Raw genomic sequence first — 18225 nt, forward strand, 5'->3', positions numbered from 1 at the left:
AGGCTCATACCCACCTTACCTGACCAACCCCAAGTACTATCCTTTATGCAAGAATAGATATGACCTGCTTTGTGCCATCTCATACACATAGCCACTACATGCTGGTAAATGTTTAGCTCTGGCTTTGATAGAAAAAAAGTTGTGTGTGTGTGTGTGTGTGTGTGTGTGTGTGTGTGTGTGTGTGTGTGTGTGTAAAATACATATATTTGTGTATATGTCTGTTCTAAATTGTGCTGATATAAGAGACACATGGCTCCAAATTCAGAAATAATAAATTTGTCTCACTCATCATTAACAGGAACACTTCTTTCTTGAGTTCGGTAACAATTTACAAATGCTAGAAGAATGTTTCCACCATGGTATCCAAGGTCCTTTCTATCTGACACAATTTAATGGTACCCTACCATCTTCACTCTGTTACTTTTTCATCTAGAAAATAAGCAAAACAAACCCCATGATTTAGAGTCAGCATTTGTCAAGTGTGTATACATTTCCGCTGTGGCTAACTGCAAGAGTCCAGTGTAGACTCAGGGAACAGAGGCTAGGGAAGAAGCACGCCCAGCCCTAGGATAGACACAAAAGATAGAAATCATAGCAAACTGGGGAGGGTGAGCTTTTAATGTTTACCTTTACTTAGTGTGTTTAATCATAAGAGCACAATTTATTTTTTTGTTCACAGCTGTCCTTAACAACCAATGTACATGATTTCTCAAAGTTTAACCAGTCTGGCCCTGACAAGCCAGCATAACCCAGACCCATCACAGCCTGTCAGATAAGTCATTTGTACCCACTGGTTTCACTGTGCCTGCTCTTGCTGCCAGTGCCCACATGGGCCTGCAGTTCTAAAGCCAGGGGAGCACTACATGTCCTTTATTTGACTAGCTTTGAGCCTGTTCCATTTCCCTCTCTATTATTCTCTCATTCTTTCCTAGCTTCCCATATTCACCCATCATCCTCCTGAAAGGCTTGTGTTATGTTTGCCCCCTTCCCTGGACATTTTGCAAAAACAGTCACCAGGGCTTCAGTAAGCAAGTACTCTCCAGTAACCTCCAAATTCCTCTCACTCAGCAGGACACTCTGGTGTGCTGAACTCTATAACGGATTGCCTGCTGCCTTCCGAGGTAGTTCCTCTTCTTGTTTTCTTACTAATTAAGTAATTAGTTAGGTCATCATTTATACCTATCTCTCCCATTAGGCTATTTCACAGACACATGGGACATACTGATTCTTTCTCCCATATTCTCAGAACCCAATGCATTATCCAACAGAGAAAATGTTCTGGGAACAGATGAAGTCACAATCAATAATTAGTAAGAATTTCAAACACAGAAAGCCTAGAACACAAGTAAATGCCCAGTGGGTTTTTTTTTCTCCGAAGTCTTACAATCCTGAAAGGTACCCAGATGCAAACCTCACCAATGGGAGCGAATCCCAGGCTTGCTTCCCTATACCAGTTGTGACCAGTCACCTGTTACTACCTACCTCCTTACTTCCTAAGTATATCCTTCAAATGTATCTATCCACTTGCTGCTATCACTGTGACTTACCTCAGCTTATGCTCACAGTAAACTGGAACATACATTAGCCTCCAGAACCCCTCAGCTCCTGTCTCTCCCCACTCCAAATCAACTGCACGCTGCCACCAAAGCGAAGTTAACAAGAACTATGCAACCTTCTGTTTAATAATCTATTAAGGCTGCTCAACCAATTATATAAAAGCTTCACTCCAAAATCTGCAAAGCCTTTGTAGTCAGATGAACCCATCTGGCTGCTCAGCCTTAAACACTCTCTACTTGCCTATGAGAAGTCCACACTCCCTGCAGTCACCTAGTCTCCCTCACAGCTCTGGGCCTCTGCCCATTCACTCTGCCTTGCCTTGACCACCTTCTTCCTTTCACACTGTTATCACAATGCAACCTATATCTGCATGCTGCGGAGTGTATTCCTGAGCCTGAAGCATGTCTTCCTCTGCATTTTCATAGCACTTTGATCAATCAATCACTGTTCTTATTCCCTGCAAGGGTTGCTCCTTTGAACTTATGTCTTCCCCCACAGGATCATAAACTTCTGCCAGGCAGAGACAATGCATGGGAAGAAGCTGGAGCTCCTTTTACTGCTAGGAAACGACAAACCATTTGTTCTGCAAAGAAAGCAAGCATCCAAATAGCTGCTCTGCCTTTTAAAGCCACTCACCTTGAAAGTCATCCACTTACTTTAATGATGATGGCATGAATCCAAGAAGAAGAAAAAAACTGAAACAAACTTTCTGAATTATCTGGGGGGAATGTTTTCATACTCTCTCAAGTAATAAATTTAAGAAGAAAAACTTGTAAAGAGGTCTGAGATCTAAGAGGAAAAGATACAAAGGGTAACATAATTCTACTAGAAAATGAAATGCGTAAAAGACTGCACAATGGTTGACACAAAGGTTCCTGATAAACTGTCTCACATGAGCATCTAAAGGGAGACTTGAAAATAGAAAGAAAGTATTGTTTCAAAGGGAAGCACTGGGATTTCAAGCATGGCATCAGCTCTTCGGAGATTAAGGGGCAATGCTGTTTCATTTTGTTTTTTAGAACCAAAGATGGAAGCCAAGCCTTACACATAGTAAACAAGTATTCTACCACTTAGCTGCACCCTCAGCCCAATGATATTACTTTTTAAAGACATTTACAATACTTCAAAAGGATTGCTGTGGTAGACCATCTTAATGTTGACATATAATTATTAGTAAATCATTTGGTCCAATAGAAATAAGAATTCTTGAAAAGTAGTATGAATAGATATTCTCTTAATGAGGCAAGAAACCAGGAAATGAATAAAACTACTGCACAATATTAAACAAAGTAAATGTTTATTTATTGAAAGCCTTCTCAGAGTGGCTAATATTGTAACTCCCCACGAACTCAATCTATAATACTAGGGTTTCTCAAATTCTTCTTATAACATAATTTTTTTCTTGCTGAAATTGGGAGACTAATATCCCAAAAATCTTGGGAAAGCTTGTTTTACTTGGGGCTGAAAGATTCTCAGGGAACCCTGACTTACGATCCCAATTAGCAGCCATAGAAAAGCCAAAGATGAGACTTCGACTTATTTGGCTAATTTCATGACTGCTATGGTTGAGATGTAGATGTCAGCAAGAGGCTCATGAACTTGGGTCTCCTGTGTAATGGACTTGAGACATGGTTAATCTTTAAGACATGGAACTAGCAGAAGGCACCTGAGTGATAAAGGCAATGTCCTTGTGTAGAGATTAATGAAGAAATGCATTAGTTCTTACCCATATGGGCTGACCTCTTGATAAGTAATTGGCCCTGTCTTTGAAGTACCATCCAGACAGTAGGATTCAGCCTGGAGGCTCACACCAGCACATGTTATTTGGACTTTCTAACCACAAGAACGGTGAACGCAATACTCTTTCCTCTATAAATCACAGTCTCGGGGATTTTGTTACAGCATTCCAAATGGAGTCTGACAGTGATTTACCTAAGTTATTCTTATACCATGTCCTTAAGACAACCTTACAGTATAAACAGAACCATTAGCTATGGACAGATCCACAGCCTCTCCTGGAGTCCCCCATGAATTGAGCAGAGTGGGTTCACATCTGTGCTGCCCCCAAGACTCTGCTCAGGTTCCCCCGGAATGCACTGTTTCTTCATACGCCCTCCATTTCTACACAGCCAATTCCTGCCTATTACTTTAAGGTTCATTTCATCCACTTTCCCTGGGTTGTCTTCACTGCCGACTAGCTAAAAATAACCAGCCCCATGGCACCTTTCTTGCTTACATGGAACTTAGAAATTCACTGTTACATTACACAGAGACCAGATCCATATTGTGCAAAGCAAGAGTGGGCTTTGCACAGGTTAATATCCCTGACAGAAGAGGCTGGCTGATATGTTTCTACATAGCAGTCTCAATGTATGTAAATTTGGGTAGTTATCTTAAAAGGTTTGAAATAATTTTTAAATCTTCAAAGTGTTTTCAAGAATGTATTTGACTCTCACCTTTGAAAGAAATGAAATAAGTATTTATATAAGAGAACCTGAACTTCACAGAATCAAGTGCCTCTGTAGATTAATTAGTGTATCCTACTGCTTAGAACAGCACAGTAGGTGCTTATCTGGCCATAAATCATCATCATCATCATCATCCTGAAAAAGGCTAACTTCAATTTTGGTCTTTTTCACAATTTAGCCCTCTTCCTACAAGGATCACTACCTGTATTTACAATGGATTCTGTTAATGCCACCCACACCCCATTACACTGTTTGAACATATGCCCACAGAGTTCCAACTGCTAATACATTCATTTCTTTGCCCAAAGACTTTCTCTAGACCTGCATTGCAGAAAAAAAGCTCAGGGGACTTCTGTACTCTGGAAGCATCCATCAACTAAAGAATGACTGGTTTTATGGTAAAAGACCCTAGGTTAGCTGCTTCTGGATGAGTCAGCTCCAAAATGGGGTTTCCATAGCATCCCCAGAATTCTGTTTCTCTCGTTCAGAACCATAGCTGATTTAACACAACTTCTTCCTGTCTCCTCTAGTTTGAGTACTACATGTTTACTCTGCCTTTTGCCTCTAAGCAAATGACCTGTGCTCAAATCTTTGCCACAAACTCTAATAATTGGACCCCAAAAGAAATACAATATGATAGAAATGAAATGCCTCTCTGTAAAAATATCAAAGGTGAAGACAGAAGGAATCCTTTCAAAGCAAGGATAATTACATTTTTCCAAGTGGAAACATCAATCTGCCAATGTACAGAAAACAAATACAAAGTAGAATTAGTGTTAACATAAGAATTTTGATGTAATGATATAAGAAAGAAACATTGTTTGGAACAGCAAAACACATATTCAAGAAGTTGTTGGGGAAAGTGCTGTCTTACTCTCCACTTTATGCCTCAAATCTAACCTTTCTCAGGTCCTTAGGTCACTGACTCTAACAAGGCCAATGCAAAGTCTGTTCTCCAGCTGCATTGAGCATCCTGTCAAAATTGACCATGTACTTTCCACCGATAATTAACAGTAAATTGAAAAGGAAGGGGGAGGGGAGGAAAGGATATATTGATAGGAATTCTCAGAGGAGATGGAGATAAGAGGATACATAGTTACTGTTTACCATGATGAAGCACCATTACCGAAGAAACTTGTGGAGGAAAGGGTTTATTGGGCTTACACTTCCAAGTAATAGTCCATCACCATGAGATGTCAGGGCAAGAACTCAAGCAGGGCAGGAACCTGGAGGCCAGAGCAGAACCAGGGGCCATGGAGGGCTGCTGCTTACTGTCTTGCTCAGCCTGCTTTCTTACAGAGCCCAGAGCCACCAGCCCAGGGATGGCACCATACACAATGGGCTGGGCTCTTCCCCATCAGTCACTAATTAAGAAAATGCCCTTCAGGCCAGCGTGGTGGTGCACGCCTTTAATCCCAGCACTTGGGAGGCAGTGCAGGCAGATTTCTGATTTTGAGGACAGCCTGGTCTACAGAGTGAGTTCCAGGACAGCCAAGGCTACACAGAGAAACCCTGTCTCCGAAAAACCAAAAAAAAAAAAGCCCTTCAGTGGGAGCTTGTGGAGGCATTTTCTTAATTGAGGTTCCCTCCTTTCAATGACTCCAGCTCGTGTCAACATAAAACCAGCCACAGAGGCAAAAAAGGACAGATATAAAGTCTCCCACAGAATCACCTGGTTGCCTGAGCTGAACCAACCAACCATATTTTAATTATAACTTTAAGGTCCAGGGATAGGCCCAAAGTGGGATCCAGCTCAAGGGGAGGTCCCAAGGCCTGATACTATTACTGAGGCTATGGAGAGCTCACAAAAAGGGACCTATCATGACTGCCCTCCGAAAGACCCAACAAGCAGCTGAAAGAGTCAAATGAAGATATTTGCATCCAACCAATGGACAGAAGCAGCTGACTCCTGTTGTTGAATTAGGGAAGGCTGAAAAAAACTGAGGAGAAGGGTGATCCTGTAGAAGGACCAACAGTCTCAATTAATACACTGGACCAGGAAACAGACAGCATACACCAGCTGATATGAGGCCCTCAACACACATACAGTAGAGGACTTCCAGGTCTGTGTTCATTCAGAGATGATGCACCTAATGCTCAAGAGACTGGAGGCCCCAGGGAGTTTAGAGGTCAGGTGGGTTGGGGGGTGGGGACATCCAAGTGGAGACAGAAGGGAAGGGAGGAGGTGTGGAATGTGGAGCATTCGAAGGGTGTGGGGGTGCGAGGAATGGAATATGGAGTGTAAAAAATAAATTAATTTAATGAAACAAACAAACTATGAGACATAGCATACACATAGATTCAAATTTAAGGATTTGCTTTCTAGATTCTCCAGCTGCAAATTCGGAGCTAACACATCTTAGCTAATCTCTTCATTTACAGTCTATTTGGTTTGTTTTCATTCTATTACCTAGTTTCTTCATCAGATATGGAGGTTTATATCTTTAAAAATTTACCTTTTAATCTATATAATCCAATGGTTCATAATAATCAAAAAGCTAATGCAACTGTAAGTCCTATCTAATACCACAGCCTTCCTATTGCTCCCCAAAGAAATTCCATACCCGTGCAGCCTCAGCCTGCTTCCCCACAGGGCCATTCACTTGCATGAAATCATACAATATGTGGTCTTAAAAGCCTAGCCTATTTCATATGGCATAATGTTTGTTCATGAGGCCCATCCATCCTTAGTACTCCATTCCTACTTATTATGTACAATATCTTAATATGTAGATATACCACCTTTTAAAAATCTTTGCAAAGGTAGTAAATATTTGGATTACTTCTACTATTTGCTAGAACACATGGCTACAAATATTCATACATACATTTCTATCTGAAAACCTATTCTCAATTCCTTCCTCTCACCCTCCCTCTGCTTCTTCCTCCTATTGTTTTTCCTCCCTCTTCCTCCCTCCCAATCCCTCTCTCCCTCTCCTTCCTCTTTTCTTCTCTTCTCTCTCTCTCTCCCATTCCTCTCTTTCTCTCTTTCCTCTCTCTCTCTCTTGCTCTCTATCAATCTCTCTCACCCTCCTAACCCTAGGAGTAGTTCAGAAGTTCAAAGAGGTCTACTGACTTTTAAAACTGTTTCTCAAAGGATTATGACAAACATATTGTTATATTAGACAAGTCTCTCTGTAAGTAGTATGAAGGATGTTTAATAATTCAGTTATGACAAGAGGCATGAAGGTCAGAATTCTACCACAAGTCAGAAAGGTAACACAGAAGCAGAAACAGGAACTGAAATGAGGCAGGAAACAGAAATGCCCTCAGAAAGATGAGGAAAAAAATGATCGCTGAAGAAAATGAACATGACAGACTTCAATTACATAAAATATAGGCAATTAGGAAAAAATAAAATATGCAAGAGGTAAGCAAAAGAGTATAACAGTCACTGAAGCAAAGAACCTGGAAACTAAAGGATGCAGCTGTAAGCATCCCCACCATAATGCTCTGAGAAATGCAGGTACAGTGTGGTCAGATCTTCTCCCAGGTCACAGAAATGAGTCTTTCCTTGCCATATCCTGTTAACCAGTATTACCAATTGGTTTAACATTCCTTTAAATTTGTGCACACAGAGCTTGAAAGTTTACACCTCTATGGTGCATGGTAGTTTTAAATTTAATTTAAAAATCAACTATTCACATGTTTTTAATGCAAAAATGATAGTAACAAGGCATATAACTTTGTCTCCAAATGACAGACAGCCACAGTAACAATTTAGATAAGACTTTAATCTATTTTGGCAACTCTATTTAAAGCAAAAAGTCATTATCCTGGGCTCAGACCTTTGTAAAAACCCTGTTGCCCCACCACCCATTGGTCACTGGTCTCCACAGCATGGGCTAAGTGTATATCCACCCTCTACTAAGAAAGAAAGAAGAGGAGATGGCTCTGCATGTCTCAGTCCTTTCAAGACCCATCTGGAAGTCCGGCACATCATATCCACTTACTTCCTATGCACAGAACTCTGCCATGTGCTGAGATTCCTATCTACAAGAGAGGCCAACAAGTGCCATCCTTAGCCGATAGGAGGTACGTTTTGCTGACCAAAGAGGCTCTGCATCTGAAGACGAGAAGGAAAAAAAAAAACAAACACAAGAGACAACCTGTGTTCTCCCACCAGTGAAGTATTTTCCTAGCTGAGATTCTATGTTTAAAATTCTAGAAATTATTTATATATTGCTTCAGTTTTACAGTAGTGTATAAGTCTAACCTTTATGCTCAAATACTGGAAGCAGCAATATAATATCGCCACAAGTTTTGGCATCACAGTGCTGATATTTATTTCAGTGCTGAAGAAAGTTAAAGTCAATTTTAATTTCTTCTCACAAAATTATTTGCCTTAGCATTCTAAAGCAACTCTGGTCTTCTTGCCATGCCTAACAACTAGTTTTCAAATGACTACATTAAAAACTCAAATTGCAGAATTAAAAAATCATTGACATATTCTCACAGCATATGGAACTATACCACCTCAAAGGGTTCTTTTACATTCTCACAGTCAATTGTGCCCTTACTGCCAGAAAACTCTCAAAGTAGCAAGATGTGCTCACTATGGCAAGATATGCTCCTGAATTCTGTTACTTTGCTCTCATATTAGTTCACAGTGCTATATTTTATCACTCAAACATGCAAGTGGACTAAAAATAATGCAATTCACTAGCACAAAGTTCATTATTGCTGAATATGTGAGCATTCTAGAGGCCGCTGCATGAACTGTAGAATCCCCTGAACAAGATCCATAAAATATGATCCTGTTTAAAATACAGTAATGCATAAGCTGTTTCATGCTCATTCACATATATTCAAAGCTACTTGGCTTCCGTCATTTTTTAAATGATGGCATTTTTCTACACTGCTATCTTTTTTTTTTCTGTAATGATGCTTTCTTGATTCATTGGTGGGGTCATGTGTCATAGCAAACAAGTGGCAGACAGAAGACAACATGTGGGAAACAGTTCTCTCTTCCTACCTCATAGATCCTGGGTCCAAACTAAGGTGATAAGGCTTGGAGACAAGACCTTTACCTGCAGAGCTATCTCATAAGTCCCTATAATAGCATCTCATATGCACTTAAAAGTATATAAATTATTATTCTCAACAAAGTTAACTATTCCTAATCTCTGAGTAGCTTAGGGATAATACCTTACTAACTATTGTTCATGGGACTGAAGGTACTCTGCTCACTATCAGAAGAGAAAGGTAACCACCAACCCAACAATAAACCCTGTGATCTACAAGTGATGTGTCCATGTGGCATGCTAGCGCAGTGATGGCACAAATGTTATGGATGTAACCATTCATCCTCTGATTGTATTTAAAGCCCACTCTGCAAGGCAGAACCCATTCCCAGCACTGCTTGGGTAGCTAAAAACCTGAGACTACATAAACCATGGGCCTAGAGGAAAACCAAATACTACTGTACTGCTAGAGGAACATAACAATATAAAATGGCTTCCAAGGACATGCCGCTATGCCCAGAGATCAGTGCCTTACTTTGCCATCACCAGACAACCTTCCTCTTGAAGTAGATGAAAACTAAAACAGAAACCCACAGCTGGACAATGTGCGAAGAGTGAGACAGAAATATAGCAGGAACCAGAGGGATCTCTGACATCAAGGAAACTGCGCTTCAGAAACTCTAACACAACGGAATTCATGTACATGGGATCTCACAGAGACTGTGGCAGCATGCACAGGGCCACAAGTTCAAACCAGGGGTGGGGGGTCCCAGTGCTGAGAGGGAGAACTAGACATGAGCCTCTACTCTTATTCCAAGGCTATCTCCAATGATACCTGCTCATAAAGGAAAAAAAAAAAAAAAAACAGTTTTCTCTAATGACATTCCACTGGGTGAAACCACACTGAGGGGTTTGATCCGTGCCCAGCAGAAGATTGCCCACACAAAACTGATTCAATTGTATTTTTGTAGACATTCTGTCTCATATTGTTTTGTTTGGGCTTTCTTTATCCTATTGGTTTTTTGCTTCTAATGCATTTATGATTTCCAATTTTGTGTTTTTATGGGTGTGGATGGGTGTGGGTGTGGGTGTGTGGGTGTGCATGTGTGTAGCTTTCTTTGTGTTTCTTTTTTTTTTTTAATTTTTGAGACAGGGTTTCTCTGTGTAGCCCTGGCTATCCTGGAACTCACTCTGGCTGGCCTCGAACTCAGATATCCACCTGCCTCTGCCTCCCAAGTGCTGGGATTAAAGGCGTGCGCCACCACCACCCGGGCTGTGTTTCATTTTTAATCCTGGTTTGTTTGGAGTATTTTTGTAGGGGAGGGTCGCCTGTTTTCTAAAGAGAATGAGAAAGAACAGGCATGCCGGTCAGTGAGTGGGGAAGGAATGAGGAACTGGAAGAGGGGAACCATGATCAGAATGTAGCATATGAAATAAAGTAGTTGCTCAGTAAAATCAGAATTGCCTTTTGTTTTCTGTTTGCTTGCTGTTTGTTTGTTTATTTGAAATTTCGGGGGTGGGGTGATGTAAGGTCTTCTGAGATAAGGATCTGTGGTATATACCAGGCTGGCTCTGAACTCATGCTCCTCTCACCTCAGTCTCCTCAGAAGTTAGGATTGCAAACATCTACCAACATTATCCAGTTATTAAGAAGAGTTTTGAATGGGAAGGGCTATGATAAAACCATTAAGCATGATATAAGAAACCTTCATGTTTATAATCCAAAATATTCATTAAAGAAAACTTGGAAATGGTTAAAATAGAAAATAGCACAATAAACTACATTAAATTGAACATTAAACAAATATATTTGTGCAAGAGAGACTGGATCTGCCTTTTTGTTTGAGAAAAAAAAATAAGCTGTGCACAAATTACATAAGACATTGAATACTGGAAATATTCCTTTAAAGTTACAAATATTTGAGATAAGCCCTAAGAAGGGAAATTGAGTATAGGGGAGCTGTGACTTTGCCATCTTATGAATCCTAAACAACGAAGGGGAAGTAGAGTTAGCCTTCTCCTGTTGCAAGAGACAGAGTCTGAGAATCAAGGGAACCGGGAATCTAAAAATCAACAAAAAGCCTAATAGTAGAAAGAAAGCTGAACAGAGAACTCTGGAGAATGTCAGATAATCCTCACTAGATACTTAACACATAGGTAATCAGGAAACCCCACCCCCACGGGCCAGGTAAAGAACAAAAGTAAAGAGCATGGGGCACGCAATCTGCAAGGGAACTGTGTCTCTCTCTACCAGACACACCGCAAGAAAAAATATCTCATAATTCATGCAGTGTTGGGGACAATGCTTAGAGATGAATCTCAAAAACAAGACCAGAAAAGATCAAACTTTTTTTTCTAATCACTAATTGCATCCCCCCAAAAAAGAAGTGCTGAAGAAAACCTACAGGGGCATAAAAATACCAACAAAGCAATTACCATAATGCCTGGTATCCATGAAGCATTACTAGACAAGGCCGCTGCTTCAGGTCAGTCGGAGCACAGTGCTTCCCTCAGATGCATGAGTCCTGGGTTCAATCCCCTCCATTGCAGGAAGAAGAGGGAGAGGTACAAGTTATACAAAGATGGGAAAAGAACCCGTAAAAAACTAGAAGTCAATCAAACAACATTGACCAAGAACTTAAGAAGATATTAGAATTTGCACTCATGGTCATCAAAGCAGTTATTATAAATCCATTAAATAAGTTCATATGGTTAAACAGAGTTGTGAAGATTTTTTTAAGTGTCCAAATAAAACTTTAACAGATGAAAATTTACAGTGTTGAAGAAAAGCCAAGAACATGTGATTACTGGGAGCAAACTTGAAGGCACAGCTATAGAAACTATCCAAAATAAAGTAGAAGAAATGGGAAGAAAAATAAACAGTCCCCAAGCTTGATGCAGCTATCATCCACGATGGGGAGTCAGCAAATAAACCATTCCAAACAGGAACAAGGAAAGGCAGAAGGTTTTTTTTTCCCCAAAATTTGACAGCAATGACAAACCCACACATCTAAGTGCAATCAACAAACAAAAAGGGAAATGAAGAGCAGCTATGACACAGCAAGCACTTCAGTCAAAGCCAGTCACATAGAAAAACACCTACAGGACATTGAGATATACTCAGTTAATCCATATGTATTACATTTATCGTATGTACATGCATACACAATGCATGCAAACATACATATGTACTTGCATATGGTATATAAGTATAAATATATACATGCATATGAACAAAGATAAGGTCCGAAAAATACTATGCAAATGAGAAAATAGTAAACTAGCATCTTTAAAAGGCTATTAGAGATTCTATAACAAACAAATACGATGCAAAAAGAAGAAAAATAAAGATGTTTCTAGACATACAGACCCTGAAAGTCTTCATCACCATCAGATTTGTGCTACAGAACATGTTTTAAAATAAGACTTTGAGGCATGGGGAGATGACAGCATGAGGGATTTAGGATCTGCACACCGTGAAGAACTGTGCAAATGGTAAGTACCTGGGGAAGCTCGGAAGATATTTTTACCACGGAAATGTCTTTAAGATAGTATGTATGTACTCTTTAAAGTAAGAAGATAGGTTTTAAAATATTTACAGTTGAATCAATTGTGTATGTATGAGGTGCCTGTGTGGCATGCACATTCATGTACGTACTTGCATATGCCTGTAGAGGTCAAAGGTTGACATTGGCTTTCTTCCCTTACTTACTCTACATCCAGATTGCACCCTCCCCCCACCCAGAATTGCCCCTCCCACATCTCACCCTCCCTTCTCCTCCAACTCAGCCCAGCCTTTCAAGGCTCATCCTCTCCCACTAAGGCCAGACAAGGCAGCCTATTTAGGGGAACTAGATCCACAGGCAAGCAATGGTCAGGGGTAAGCACCCATTCCAGTTGTTGGGGAACCTACATAAAGCTGTACATCTGCTTCATATATCAGCTGGGAGGGGGTGGGAGCTCTTCCCCCATCTACTGAGTCAGGTCTCATATTTGAACCCAGAGCTTTCCTAGTACGATGGACTAGCTAACACGCTTGTTCTGCCCCATCAGTGCTGAGATTACAGAAGCTGCCATGTCTGCATGGGATTTACATGATGCTGGGGATCTGAACTGTGTCCCTCATCCTTGCAAAACAAGAGTTTTACTCTCTGAGGCCATCTCCCTGGCCCCGGAATAGAAACAAACTTCCATGGCCTTTCAGTCACTACTTCAAAAATCACAAACTCACACCAGAATATTTTAGATCTGACAATCTCTAAAAATTAAGATTATGGCCATATTATTCCAAAATTCTATCATATTTGACTTCATTCTTTTGAGAATATACTAGAAGCTTGGTTTATTGCATTTGTTTCCATAGGCAAAAAGTAGTAGCTTCAAAGGACTATTATGGTTCGCAGGCAAGTCAGCACAGAAGTTCAGGATGTGGTTCTGCTGAACTTTGTAAATAGCAAACACTACTGTTCTGTGTGATACTAAACTCAAACATTTGTATTCGTGTGGGTAAATGTTAAAAATTAGGTCAGACAAGTAGATAAGAGATTTTTAAATATATTTATAGCAAGCCCTTCACTTCCCAACCACTGCAAAAGAGCAGAGGCCCAAATGCATAGCATTGGGGCTTTCTAAGGGAATTGTTTATCATGGAAGTTTGGGGAAAAGGTAACAAAGCAGGGCTAGATTTTCCATCTTCTGAGGCTGCAGCATCAAAACTTGACTGTGGATGCAGGAGTCTAAAATTCTATAGACAGGTTTTCTCTAGGTACATGAAATCTATTCGGAAGTACATCCACAAGTTCTCTCAGTAAGCAGTCGTGCTGAAAGGGAAAGGAAAATACAGAGGAACGGCATCTTTTGGGGATGTGGGAAAGGCAGATTTCAAGATGAAAATCCAGTACACACAAGACTGCCTTGGGAGAGGGAGTGATTCATCCACAAAGCATAGTGTAGAGCCCTTTGTGAAGATCATCATGAATAGAAATGCTGAAGGCCCATAAAGCCAGAGGGTGACTAAGATGGGCTGAACAAAAGATAAGTCTCTGTGTAGAAATCTGTACACTCACACTTTTCCATGTAAGATGAGTATGGAAATGCCAACAGGAAATCAAAAGTAATAGAAAGTTCTAATATGTCGCTACATGTCATCAGAGTTTGCTTCAGCTAATCTGCATAGTTAGCCTCTAAAATAAGTTCAGTGCATGTGTGGAATTAGATGAGGCAGAATATCTGCATATTCAATACCAGGGCTAATTGTGTGCATGAAAGATGATAGCCTAAGTCTTGCTCTCACAGACCTACAAGTTGTGTTAAAGACACTGGTCATTTGAAAAAAGAAACCCCTTCCCTTTTCAACAAGACAGCCTATGGTATTGATTTCATGTTCATAGGAACATCTGTGAAGGTTATGATGGTGGAATTATTTATGTAGCAACTGAACTCTGATATGCTTGAATTCACTTAATGCTCCTCATTTCCCCCATAACAGAGAAAGGTCAAAGAGCATGATGTACAAAGAAATCAATACTAGAGAAGGACTATCCAAAGATGGTATTTCTAAACAACCAATTGTAAATGTGTTCAGAATACCAGCAAACACAGTAAACAATCTCAAATATGGGCTGCCAAAGCATAAACAATGATGTTGGAGGTAAGGACAGCGGTGGAGGTAGTGGTATTGATGAAAGTAATATAGGTAATCCAAGTTTAAATGGATTATTAGGAAAGAAAAAGATTAAAATTAAAATTAAGATTAAAGACTAGCAAATATAAGGGAACCCAGCTCACTAGGGGGAGGGGTCACAGCCGGAGAGAGAGGGAGGAAGGGAGAGGGAGAGCAAAGAAGGAGAGAGGAAATGAGAAAGGGAGAGACAGAGAGGAGGAGGTGAGGGGGTGAGGGAGAGAATGAAGGAGAGATGGAGAGAGGGAGTGAGAGAAAGGCAGAGAGACAGAGAGAGGAAGAGATGGGGAGAGAAGAGGGAGAAGGGAGAAAGAGAGAGAGAGAGAAGGAGAGAGGGGGAGAGAAGAAAGAGAGAGGGAAGAGACAGGGAGAGAGGGAGGGACAGAAAGAGAGGGAGAGAGGAGGGGGAGAGGTAAGGACAGAAAGAGAGGGAAAGGAGGAGGGGTTGAGGGAGGGAGAGGGTGACACAGAGAAGGAGACAGAGAGAGGGAAGGAGAGAGAAAGGGAGAGAAGTACAGAGAGAGGAAGAAACAAACAGACAGGCAGACAGACAAACAGACAGACAGACAGGTAGATAGAGAGGAACAGAGAGAGGCAGACAGGCAGACAGAGAAGGGGGTGTGTACTGGCTGGTTTTGTGTGTCAACTTGACACAGGCTGCAGTTATCACAGAGAAGGGAGCTTCAGTTGGGGAAGTGCCTCCATGAGGTCCAGCTGTGGGGCATTTTCTCAATTAGTGATCAAGAGGGGTAGGGCCCCTTGTGGGTGGTGCCATCCTTGGGCTGGAGGTCTTGGGTTCTATAAGAGAGCAGGCTGAGCAAGCCAGGAGAGGCAAGCCAGTAAGGAACATCACTCCATGGCCTCTGCATCAGCTCCTGCTTCCTGACCAGCTTGAGTTCCAGTCCTGACTTCCTTTGTGATAACAGCAATGTGGAAGTAAGCCAAATAAACCCTTTCCTCCCCAACTTGCTTCTTGGTCATTATGGTTGTGCAGGAATAGAAACCCTGACTAAGACAGGGTGATAAAGCCTGGTTTTGGTAAGGCTGGGCCTCCAGATTAATAATAACATGATGAAAATCACACAGGAGCCTGGTGGAAAGGTGTCATGCAGTATTGCTGGTCATTTGGGGAATGAATGAAATCAACCTGAAGAAGTATGTTGCAGTTTTTGAACTAATATAGCAGAATTCATCCATCCAGTAATGACATAATCAAATAACAGCAGCATACCACTGCCAAAAATAAGTCATAGTATTGAATAAATGAACAAATGATTCTGAGACAAGACATTATCATTGGGCATGATTGTCCACCAACCACATGAGACTAATGGTTAAATGAGGTAGACTCGAGTCTTTGTCCCCCACTGGGTATATTGCTGCTCCTCAGACACATGTGGCAACTAGCTGTGGTATTGAGAAACATGTGTATAGACCTCAGTAGGTAGAAAGTCCTACAGAAAAGCTGTGATGCCGATCCCTGTTAGCAGGAGCAGGCCAGGAGTGAAGAGATCTAAACAGCGTGCAGTAAGCCAGTTAGAACTAACAACATTTCATGTGTGAGTCAGTATATTAACCGTTAAGATTACACTGGGTCCCACCCCTGGAGGCCTTGCAGGTGTGGCTGCTGTGTCACATGTCTGTCAATAGGTGGCAGAGAGGAGAGAGGCTATGTCTCTGCTCAGTGTTCTGATCCATGAGCATCTGAATGGTGAGTAGCCTCACATTCCCTGAAAAGAGGGAGCCTGAGATGATCACTTGTCCAGGGTTCCTGGACAGGGAGCTAGACTGGTGACCACTAGCATGGTGCTACACAGGCACAGACAGGCTTCCAGCCAGAGACGAGAAGAACTAGAAGACTAGAAGTGAGCCTGAAACAAACAACCCTTACATGGGGCCACTAGGGCGGGCATGGTGAGGGAAAAATCACAGGATAACCACCAGATTGGTGCCACGGGACCCGGACAGGGAGCTAGTCCACCAGTCCTGTGCCATACAGATCTGGAGGGCAGATCATGTCTGACATGACCCCTGCCTGGTGTGGTAGTGTGCAAGAGGGACATAGCACTCCTGAGACCACTTCTGAGACAACCCCAGCCACTTCGAGACCCCACGTTCCCCTAAAAAGAGCAAGTGAGTACTGGAAAAGTGGAGAAACAGAAAGATGTGGGCACAATGAAGAGAGGCAGAACTGGAGACTCGAGGGTAGGGAAGAACAGCCTGATGTGAGTGGCCCATGATGCACCTGGGACACTGGTGCGATCCTGCCCTATGCCGCCATTGGGGACCATTTCTGGATCCATGCCCCTGAAGCAGCAGGGCCTGTTACCATCAAAGGCCAAGTGGTCTAGGCTGCTTTCCAGGACATGTTGATGTCTGAGGGCTGGTCAGCTAAAACTGGTCCCACCCCTCACCTAGTCATCATGGGAGAGCAGACCCTAGGGACCTGAGAGCAGGAGAGCTGACTCTACCCCCTAGCCAGCTAAGGTACTCAGGAGGGCAGGCCCTGCACATTTCAGGAGTTGCGGGTGAACCAATCCCAAGGATAGGAGCATGGGAGAGCGGGCCCTACCATTCATCTGCTGTGCAGTGGCATGAACAGAGAATGATACTCTTCTTACCCCCTCACCCTTCACCACCCAGGGACAGACAGGAGGCCTGGCCCTGGGGTCCTGAGAAGAAGAGAGCTGCCCCGCCCCTCACTAAGTACAGCACACAGGAATGTGGGCCCCAGCACATTTACTTGGGCAGCACAGTAGTGCTGACCCTGATAGCAGGGGCCCAGTCAAGCTGCCCTAAGGGTGAGAGTGAAAGAGAACCAGCCTCACCTCTTCTCTGCTGGGTGGTGGCTCAGGTGAGGAAGGGGCGCCCTTCTCCCCTATATAATCCCTCACCATCAATAGTAGGGCAGATAAGCAGACCAAAAGGACAGGAGAGCAGGAGAGCTGCTGGCCCAAACCCTTACCAGCTGCAACCCTTGGGAGAGTGGTCCTGCATCTCCCCTGGGCAGCATAGTAGAGCTGGCCCTGTTGCATGGGGGTGGGGTGGGGGAGATTGCTGATGAGCCAGATCCAAAGGCTTGAAAGCAGGAGATCCATTGGTCTGACCAGCTCAGAGATCTCTCAGGACCAGATCCAGGGCTTTTAATTGATCCACTACATCTACTCCATCTACAAACTACTAGAGTACATGAGGGGTCAGTCTTATAGATCCAAAACTACATGATCTCCATGACACAAGGCAATAACAGGATACCTGAGAGGGGTCTTAATGAGGTTCCAGTATTGATAGTATAGCAGAAGCCAGAGGCCTTGTACCAGATCAAAGAGTCACTGAAATGATCATTTTCAAGCAAAGAAGTATGGAAAAAAGGTGTACTGTGGAACACACTGTGACACACCACAACTTCCACAGTGAGATTTTTTTTCTCTGTTGGTGGGGAATGTGGAAGGGTAGAGGGTGGATAAAAGGGGAGGGGAAGATGAATGATATTGGGGTACATGATGTAAAATTTACAAAGTAACAACCAAAAGTCACACACACACACACACACACA

The 18225-nt window shown here is 42.2% G+C and overlaps 1 protein-coding gene and 1 non-coding gene across 17 annotated transcripts in view; one reads left to right on the forward strand and one right to left on the reverse strand.

Moving 5' to 3' along the window:
• Nucleotides 1-18225, reverse strand: part of Hdac9 (histone deacetylase 9) — an 832819-nt gene that overhangs the window by 805145 nt on the left and 9449 nt on the right. The gene's annotated exons all lie outside the window — the stretch shown is intronic.
• Nucleotides 16266-16397, forward strand: LOC116081324. The gene has a single exon (XR_004114822.1). It is a non-coding gene; the product is annotated as a small nucleolar RNA SNORA17 (small nucleolar RNA).

This window comes from Mastomys coucha, unplaced genomic scaffold (assembly GCF_008632895.1).
Source record: "Mastomys coucha isolate ucsf_1 unplaced genomic scaffold, UCSF_Mcou_1 pScaffold6, whole genome shotgun sequence".
NCBI lineage: Eukaryota > Metazoa > Chordata > Mammalia > Rodentia > Muridae > Mastomys > Mastomys coucha.